The following is an 11,078-nucleotide window of genomic DNA, read 5'->3' as shown; positions in this document are numbered from 1 at the left end:
TTAACGTTGTTATTGTTGAAAATCTCGTCTCTTATCATTAGATATAATAACTTATTCGAGCGGTGTTAGATCGTTGTATTCGTATTTTCAAAGACTATCCATTTCTTTCTTCTTTTCCGTTAGTAGTATCCATCCCTTTACTCATTTTACTTTATTTTTGTAAGCAAACCGCAATGGAACTAGCGGTTGTACGCGTATACGAGTAGGTCCGTGATGACGTTATTCGCATGTTGCTCACGCAGTTGGAAAAAGACCACGTACGCGTACTGCGCGTATCATCGAAGCTCGTTAAAACTGTACGATGTCCTAGGATTTTTATTACGCTTGAAAGTCTGACGAGACAATATTGTGTGTGTGTGTGTGTATGTCTGTGTGTGTGTATTTTTTTTTTACTTTTCTTTCTTTTCTTTTCTTTTCTTTTCTTTCCTTTTTTTTCCTTTTTTTTCCTTTTTTTTCCTTTTTTTATTTTTCTCTTCTAACCAAATCTCCCACTTGCAAATGTTCCTTAATCTTCTTCAAATAAAATACTGAGATATATATTTGTAACACTCAACGAAATACTTTTCAGTATTCTACTTTTCTTTCTTTTCTCTTTTTTTTTTTTTGTTTGTTTCGTTTCGTTTTTGTTTTCTCTCTCTCTCTCTCTCTCTCTCTCTCTCTCTCTCTCTCTCTCTCTCTCTCTCGTCTGTCGCTAATTAGAACACGTAGGATATTATTTCATCGGACGTTCCCTCTGAAAGATAAAATTTTCTATAATAAAAATAGCAAAAAGAAAAAAAAAACAAAAAAAAAACAAAAAAAAAAAAAAAAAAAAGCAGAACAGAAAAAAAAAGGAAGAAATTAATAAAAATAAAAAGAAATAAAAGAAAAAAAAAGTACACAGATATCAATTAAAAATATCGTTTGAAAAATTAATTAAAACCGTCAGGACTGTTTGACAAATGAGGCAGAAATTAACCTGCAACCCTTGTTACTTACGTTTATAATACACGGTACATGGATCGAAGAGAGTGACAATCTCAACATACATTCTATCCGTTAGTCGGTATAATCGGATTATTATGTCACGACTTATGCTCGTGCTTGGCTAACGGAAGCGACTGCCACGACGCGTCGGTAGATGGTTTGAAAAGCTTAGCACGTATTAACATTTTTCTGAGGGTGAAAGAGAATGCTTTCTTTTGTCAGTCCTATGCAAAGCTTGAAACTTGCGATAGACAGGGCCTATGAAAGTACACGTTACGACTCCTGTTGCTCTCCAACATTACATATATATATATATATATATATATATATATATATATATATATATGCGTATGGAAATATACATGAGAAAGAGAAAGAGAGAGAGAGAGAGAGAGAGAAAAAACCGGAGGAGGGTTGAAACGCTTGTCAACATCGTTGGAGAATGAAGAAAACACGTTTGCAATGTTAAACTGCAACGAAAGAGAATACGATCTTATATTCTCTGTGCACACGCTCTGACTCGCCCTTAAAACTCCCTTCTTTTTTCCTTCATTTTCGAATTTTTTTCCGTCCAGGGTTTGCCGGCCAGTCGGCGTGTTGCGGTCGACGACTCCTTCTACATGCACGACGGACGTAACATCGCGAGTTTTTTGTACCCTTCATATCCTCTCGTTTTTCTCTCTTACTCCCTTTCTCTCTCTCTCTCTCTCTCTCTCTCTCTCTCTCTCTCTCTTTCTCTTTTTCTTTCTGTATCTCTATTTATCTCTGTCTCTATCCTTCTCATTCTGTCTCTTTCTCGGGGGAACATAGCGTTTTTCTTCAAACCACAGGAGCAGAATGCGATCCGTACACACCTAACGAGTGCGTGTATACGTCAGCAGGCGTTATACGTACGAACCAAGGTGAAAATCAGTGGACGCTGTTCTGCTACGGTTAGGTGTAGAAACAACTACGAAGTAGAGTTAGCAACGGGTGAAAAAGGTTTATACACTGTGACTGCTCCGTTGGATTTACGTTGCTTTGGTTTATGCCGTTGGACAGGGGGGGGGGGGGGAGAGAGAGAGAGAGAAAAAAAAAAAGGGCCACCGACGTGCTTTGCTTCTTGCACCCTGTTGGATCTCTCTCACAACAGGAGAGTAAAATGGTGGACGTTATGTGGACGGCAAGGGAAATACGACTTGTTTTATGTATACACCCGTATTCGCTCGTATCGTTCTCTTAAACTTTCCTTTCCCTTCGATCAGCCTTCTTTTCTTTTCTTTTTTCTTTTCTTTTCCTTCCTTCCTTCCTTCCTTCCTTCCTTCCTTCCTTCCTTCCTTACCACCTTTCATTTCATTCTTTCTTTCGTTCTCCTCTTCCTTTATTCTTTCGAGGGAACGACTTTGAGTATTGCACCAGGACCGATTTCATTACGACGATAAAAAGAGATTCCTTTGGTAATGCGTTCTAACGTCAACTGATTCCTTTTAAAAGAACACGAGAAAAAGATGAAGACGTTCGATCGTTGACTATCATTAAAGATTCGACAGGATGGATTTCGGAGGAAGCATCAACGTAAGAGAGTCAGGTATATTGGAAACGAATCGTCGTAGATAGATCCCATCTTCGTTTGTGGCTTTTTCCCTTACTCTTTTAAACGAAAAAAAGGAAAAAAGAAAAAAGGAAAAAAAAAAAAAAGAAAAGAAGAAAAAAAAGGGAAAAAAAGAGAGAGAGAGAGAGAGAGAGAAGAGGGGAAGGGACAGAGAGAGAATGAGAGAGAGAGAGAGAGATTTGAAAGCTATCTCTTCCTACTGAGATCTAACTGACAAAGAAAAACCAGACCGCTCGATATATCAGTGCAATGTACCACTATCTTCGAATGCACTCAACGAAATTTTATTTGCCTTGCAAGAGAAATATCGACTTGATACGGCCACGATAAAGTTTCCTTTCTCTGTAGTTCAAGGAAGAATGGAAGAGGGGAATTGTTGCCGGCCGTTTCACGTTTTCATTTTTTGATATGTATATAGTAAGAAAATTCTATTTAAATTGTGAAAGAAAAATATACGACGAATAAGAGGAAGCGAATTCGCTGGCGCGTTTAAGTATTCTCGCGTGAACCCCACGCAATGTGGGCTTTATATATCGGGTCACGCTATTGGAAAAGGGAAACCTATGAGTTTCCTTATACCTGATCGAAGCATGTCAGCGACGAAGTACTATGGTACTGAAGCCACCGTGAAACGAGAAAGCGGAACCCTTGCGATTTCGTTTTACATTGTGAATAATATACTTTTACTTTCTTTTCTCTCCGTCTCTCTCTCTCTCTCTCTCTCTCTCTCTCTCTCTCTCTCTTCGATCTATTTTTCTATTTACTATTATTTCTTCGTGCAAAGAACGAAATTCTGAAGCAATACGATAGCAATAACGATAGCACCACCATAAAGAAACCTATAAAAGGTATAAAAGAAAACTATATATTGAATAATTTCGTCACATTTAAAGTTTACCATCCATTAGATATTAATTGTTTATATAATATTATTGATTTTAATTTAAAAAAAAAAAATTATCGACGTTCACGAACGAAATTTTAATCGCTATGATAAAATTCCAAATTATTTTTTCATTTATTATATAAATAAATTATATATTGAAATGATAATGATAATAATAATTCGATGTTAATTTTGTTTTTATTTTTATACGATAAATTGATGGATAGATAGATTGGAATGAGACCATTTCCCAATAATAACTTTTTCCTTTCCCTTCATATAAAAATAAAAATAGCAAAATATTCTCTAGAGAAAATAGTAATATCGTTTTCGCGAACACGTCCCTCCTGTTCTCTTTCTCTGTTCGCTAGACCGTGTTGGTGGATCAATGGAGAACGTGGTAGTAAGTAGCTTTTACATTGTGGTTCCAGCGGTTATGTGTTACATAGACCTGCTGCCTCAATAGAAAAAGCCATCTCTATACACACTTTTCGCCCAAGCGTTGAAGTCCGAGCAGAGGCGTGGATCGAGCGAGCAAGTCGCCCGGAGAAAAAGCAATGCCGTTTTATGCCCTCTTGCTTGACGAGCACTTAAACTTCCTATATCCAACATCGTCGACTTTTTCATTCATTTTCCGTCTCTCTCTCTCTCTCTCTCTCTCTCTCTCTTTTCCCCTTTTTCCTTTTTTTTTCTCTCTTCTTTCTTTTTTTTTTTGCTTCCTTTCTTTCTATTTTCCCGCCACCTCCCCCATCCATTTCCCAACTAGCTCGTACTCCACAATTATCGCATTATTTCGTTGTTGGATAACCCATCGAAATATTCTCGGTATGACGTCATTATCGATTGGTAATTTCACGACATGAAAATATCAAAGTATTCACGTTTCCAATTATGAATCGATATCGTTGCCATTTATTGCATCGCGTACATTTGTTAGCTGCATCCTTCTCGATACTCGCATGGTTTACAAATTGATAGATTTTATTGGGTAAAACGAGTTATATTACATGATGAATGACACCCGTCCAGTATCCTCCTCTATCCCCTCCTTCTCCTCCTCTTCCTCCTCCTCCTCCTCCTCTCCAACATCCCCGGACAGGATCTGTTCGACGATCGATCATCGAAATAACGTTTGCTTGGAAAAATAATTAATCCGCAAGAAATTTCATCGGTCCAACGTTAACGTGACGTTTAATGAACATTACATTTCTTTAAATACAAACGAAAAATTTTGATTTCGACAATGATCACTTATTCTTGTCCATCAAAGAAACATTTTAATCTTTCCTCTTTCATCTTTTACGAATGGAATTGTTAATCCCATAGTTTATAATCTAATAATAATATCTAATTTGAGATAAATTTTTCTTCGATTTTGTACTTCTAATCATTGAATTTTTCAAATTATTACGTACTCTTAAACAATTAAAGTTGTAATTATCGTCTTTGTTAGTAGTGAACGAGGTAACCACGATCAGCGGTACCACTGGCGCGTTGCATCGAATATTTATGGCTATCGTGGACATGCGAAACGCGCTTACATCGCGCGCCGAATCGCATAGTCGCGGTCTATTTCGATCGTAATACCGACCGTCTAAACGATTAATTTGACTCGATATACCGGTGCTATCTCGTAAATGCTCGCTTTCAAGAGAGGCTCCGTGGCTTTATTCGAAACTCTAATAAATCTATCTATCTCTCTCTCGCTCTCTCTCCCCCCTTCCCTTTCCTCTCTCTCTCTCCCCTTCCCTCTTCCTCTCTCTCTCTCTCTCTCTCTCTCTCTTTCTCTCTTTCTATCTCTTTATACAGATTTCGAGTAGATTTTTCCTGACAAATTTAGTATTAAAACGTATTGGAAAGGATAAACAATTAAAAAGTTAAAAAAGAAAGAAAGAAAGAAAGAAAGAAAAAAAAAGAAAGAAAGAAAGAAAGAAAGAAAAAAAAAGAAAGAAAGAAAGAAAGAAAGAAAAAAGAAACAACGAAAGCGTCACACTTATTTAACCTTCTTGTCATTTACGAGCAACTAGTTCGTAATGCCTTTCAATTTAATTTCAAACTGCAGGGATCCCGATATAAGATAAGAGAGAAAGAGAGAGAGAGAGAGAGAGAGAGAGAGAGAGAGAAAGTGAGATATATATATATATATATATATATAGTTAGTTAGATAGATAGATAGATAGAGAGAGAGAGAGAGAGAGAGAGAGAGAGAGAGAGAGAGAGAGAGAGGATGATAGCTTGGCTAATTAATTCGCAAGTATTATGTGTCGGTAACGTCGTAAAAGTTTGCCTCGCTCTCGGAGATTGGACCGGTCAAGGAAGGAACGAGAATCGAGGATGAGGATCGAGGACGAGGACGAGGATGAGGATGAGGATGAGAATGAGGATCGAGGACGAGGACGAGGATGAGAAGGAAAGCGGAAAGTCCGTTTCGCGGCCGCTTCGCAAACTCATTATAAGCAGAATCTCGGTAGCTAGGTAGCTCTCGGGATGTCATTCGCGTTGAACGGAGCAACGGGTTATCGCGTTAACGCTCGTACGGACTATCGATCGGCAGGACGACAAAGTAGCGCCTAGTGGCTCTATACTCTGGTCTGTGACACGTGTACAACGTGCAACGCACTAATACCAACGTTCATACCGCATCTACCTGTCCGTCTATTCAGTAACGGTACAACCACTATAACAACTCCTCTCACTTCTCCCACCTCTTTCTGCAAGCCCTGCTACCCTCGTCCGTCCTCTTCAAAGCGATGCCCGCTTTTTTATCGGCTTTTATTGTTCCTGCCACATTCTGCGGAAAAATCCGCGCGGGCTATGCACCGCATCGCTACGAGACTACGATAAAGTGTTGCCTGCGTTCTGTAATTAAAGAGTTTCCCCCCTCTCTATATATCTCGTACAGCAGAAACGTCGAAGTTCGCCGATCGAAATTTTTTTTTCTTTCTCTCTCTCTCTCCCTCTCTCTCTCTCTCTCTCTCTCTCTCTCTCTCTCTACCTTTCGTTCTATTCTTTCTCTTCTATTTTTAAAAGAAACACTGAAATATCTCACCAAAAAAGTTTCTTAGATCGTTAATTATAATTTATTATCTACAGATTGGAATTAGCTCATGTGCATTAGTTCTAATTAATTATAGACAAAGTCAATGCTCCTTTTGGCTCGACGATTATACATATATACATATGTTCTGTTACTATCGATGTCACTTGCACCCTTCGATCGCGGTGACATAGCCATACGAACGGACAAGTGACATTAGTAACGGACCATATTAGTTGCATGTCACGTGCCACGGTTACACGGGATTTCGAACGAGAGGACCTATCGATATATTCTTCATTGATATCCGAATTAATCGGATACGGAGTAAGAATAATTGGAACATTCAAAGATATTTGAAATTATTTCTACGTTCGTTTTTCTTTCTGTTTTTTTCTTTTTTTTTTTCCTCTTTTCTTTTTCTTTTTTTTTTTTTTTTTTTATGATATTATTATCAAAAATAAAATCATCAATTTTTGTTATGATAGGAAACAGATGAAATATTATTTATAAATTCTTAATTTATAAATCGTTTAGAACAAGAGTGAAATCTGAAAAATACAAGATCTTCGTCGATATAAAAATATACATGGAACATAACAAATGGATATTATTGGATTTTTTTCTTTTTTTTTTTCTGAGAAAATTCATCACAAATGATTTCATTAGATTATTAAAATATAATTTTTACATTACATGAGATATGAACGAATTATATCAATTACTTTAGTGCGTTACACTACGATTCAGTCTTAAATCTCATATTCTAAAAAAAAAAAAAAAAAAAAAAATAATAACCTTAAAATTAACAATGTCCATGCAAGGAGCCATTAACGTAAAAACGCATTAATCCATACAAAACCCAATATGCTTTAAAAATTCACGTTGTAATAAATAAATTAATTTTATTCCGGGCTCACTGACATACATAAGTATTTTACAACGAGATAATATTAAATCATTTTTCATTAACGGCGAAACATCGCAGCGCAATTTTATTCAAGATAAAGTGCATACCTGAAACAAACATAAACAACAATTATCAATTTGATTAAAAAAAATATTACTGTGTGTTATTACCATAGTAAATATCATTTAATTATATAGGTATACGACTTAAATCGTTTAAAATTAAAATAACGATTATTAAACATTTACAGACGTATATCGAATTGTTAATAAAACAATCAAAGTAAATGATTTTATCGAATAGTCATTGATTAAATACATAATAAAAGTATAGCTTCTAGTTACCGTCGCTAATAATAATTTCTAATAATTAGTATACATATTTATATTAAAAAAAAAAGAAAAAAAAAAAAAAAAAAAAAAAAACCAGCCACTCAGGTGCTACAATATGCGAAAAATGAATACCACTGTCCTTGTCTGATCCAACGAAGTTCACTTGAAACGTAAAAGAAAAAAGACAAATTAGTTGTCCGACTTTTATTATATATTTTTTAATACTTAAAAAAAAAAAACTAAATCAGCTAAACGTGTTGCCAGATGCATTTTTTTTATTCCCTATCTAACCATACTGTTCCATGCTGTAACGTAAATATAAATAAATTTTTGAATAAAAATTCAACGGATCTCAAAGTATTCTAAAAAAAAATGTATGCAATTTTCTAAACGTATTTAATGCGATATTATTTAATCAAGAAAATCTATGAAATATTTAATTAAAAAATAAAGAAATTAATAAACCTGAAAGTTATATATATATATATATATTTTTTTTTTTAATAAAATATCCGATTAAAAGTAAATAAAAAATGTGATAGATATTACAAAAGAATAGTTTAATTAATTGAAACATATTAATAATATAATAAGAATGAATATTATACTATTTTTAAACAATATGATTAACGACAATTGTAAATATTTATAATCTATCCTAACTTTCGTATCTTCTTATAGATCGAGACAAATATTTTATGTGTCAGGGAAATAAAATGTATCATCATTTTTAATTATAGTCGTTAAATAAAGACGAAAAAGTAATTTAGTGGTACTAAAGAATAGAGAAAGAATGTCATGAGATCACAAGCCATTTTCAAGTTTCATCATCGAAAATGATATGTCAGCGATAGTTACCCACTTGAGTTACAGTTTGTGGAGGCCTCTTCAGCATATGAGCCTCTTCTAGGTTCGTCTTATAAGCAATAAAAAAGAGCATTCGCTATTAGAATTATTTACTATTAAAAGAAATAAAAATGAAAAAAAATATTATACATTCCGTAAAATATCTCAGTTTCAATATTTAAGATGATCAAAGAATTCGAGGATTTCATTGATCGTATAAACGAATACATTCATTCGAATGCTACAACAGAAATTTATTCTAACTCTTATGAATCTATTATAAGTTAGAATTAATTCTTCGCACATTAAGATTCAATGATTCGATCAGAAGGAAAAAATATATAATATGTATAAAATTTTGACTTTGTTCGCAGATAAACGAATGACTAATTAGTATAGTGCGAAGTATCAATATATTTAAAATTAAATATCCGACACGTTCTAAAATCATTGCAAATTTAATAAGTATTATTTTCTCAAAGATTTTTTAATTGTCTAATAGAGATCTAATTAGAAGATTATAGATTGGCTACGAGATAAATTAAATAAATACCATTGCAAAATATATTTAAGTCTCGTAAATATTCCGTTTAAATCCGGTGGCATACGTCTTACCCGATTCCTATCTGGTTAAAATTAAATACACATTCATGCAGAAGTATGCTACATGTCTATCTACATTTATATTTAAAAAACAACAATTCCAACATATACACTTCACTGTTCTCTCACATAACGCTGCTACGCAAAAGTCTAAAATAGAGAATATGCCCCGGGGCGTCTCCAACAATCTAGCTCAAATGCATCTAATTCTTTACTATTTAGAAGTACGTATCAATTGCTCTAATCGACTTTAATGGCTAATGATTATTGCGTAGATGACTAAAAGAAAATATACCAATATATACTAGTACGATATATATATATATATATATATATATATATATATATATATATATATACAAATACTAGTAATGTGAGAGTATTTTAAAAGATTCACTAAATATGCTAGATCTATTAGACAAAACGATAGTAAAAATATATTATGTGTAATAAGGTATGTAATAATTCAGAAATTATCGCGAAACAATGCGTATTCTACAACCTAAAACGCACACACAGGTGCAATGTACAACGTGCATAATCACTAATGCAATGACAGCCGCCAATAAGGGAAGCTTAAAACTAAATCCATAGTAATAGTTTCTTATCCAAACGAGAAACACCTGGGCACACGCATAGATGGGAACGCAAGAAGTATATAGTAAAGGGTGTGGGAAGTGGGAGTATGGGCGGTGGAAGGAGATGGAAATTAATTCATTAGAAGCTGAAAATCCTGATCTAAAAATTGATTAACTTAGTCTAAGGCCTACGTACTATGACTCTACTAATCTCATTGTTTATTCAGTAATAATTCTACTTGACATTTTTCTTTCAAAAACAAACATCCTGTTGAAACATTCTCTCTATCATCAAAATTAATTAAATATTTGAATTATTTCTCATGCAAGAATAATCAAAAAATCTCGGGTGGCCTCTTTCTACAAGTATTCCCTTTAATTAATTAAAATTATACTTCCTCGTTTATAGTCCAAGATTTACACGTTCCCGTATTTCTTCTTGTCTATTTTCTCTATATATTAATAAAAGGTTCGAGTTTTCATGTTAATTCAGAACTACATTACAAAATATATTAATCATCCGACATTAAAGCTAATATATACAATTTACATATATGATTAAGTAATATGAATTATTAATATTATTAAATTAGGAAGAACAAAAAGATGCTATTCTAAGAGCTAAGAAATAGTAACATACAGAATAAATAAACAATGGAAAACATATAGACAGACAAATGTACCATACGAGAATATATTTATAAGAGAAATTACTGACAATTGTGCTCGTCAATATTTCATTTCAAAAATTACAACCAGCAATCCCGTGTCGATTTGGACCTTTTGTCCACGACACGTAGGTACCAGAGGAACTTTAATTTCTTCACTCACTACTTGTGAAGTTCTGCGATGGCTCCAAAACACTCCTCCTCCGTTGTAGGTTGTAATTGAGGTAAGACGATTTCAAACTTGGTTGAAATCATTGTAGACTTGTAATGATGTCTTGAAAAAAGACTAAATACAAAAATATTATTAGAATTATTGTAAGAAAAAGATTGTCTAGTTATTTACTATGAAATACGTAAATATATTTACCGATAGTCTCGTGTAGAAAAATGTATTATCATAATCGATGATACACTGACTCAAATACACGATAAATATTTATTAATTACGAGACGACACTGAATTTAATTCGCGAAATATTATTTTTCATTTACAATACTCAGTCTGTATAATTGTTAAAAAAAAGAAAATTAAACTTTGGACGAATAAACACTGATTTTTTGATTGCTTTGTACGCAGTCTATATTAATATACATATTTCTAAAACTTGACAAAAATCACGAGACGTGTAAAAATTATTCTTAACGAACGACACCGACTCTA

This window comes from Vespa mandarinia, chromosome 13 (genome assembly GCF_050613455.1).
Source record: "Vespa mandarinia isolate Hongniang chromosome 13, ASM5061345v1, whole genome shotgun sequence".
NCBI lineage: Eukaryota > Metazoa > Arthropoda > Insecta > Hymenoptera > Vespidae > Vespa > Vespa mandarinia.
Note: the sequence above shows the minus strand (reverse complement) of the source record.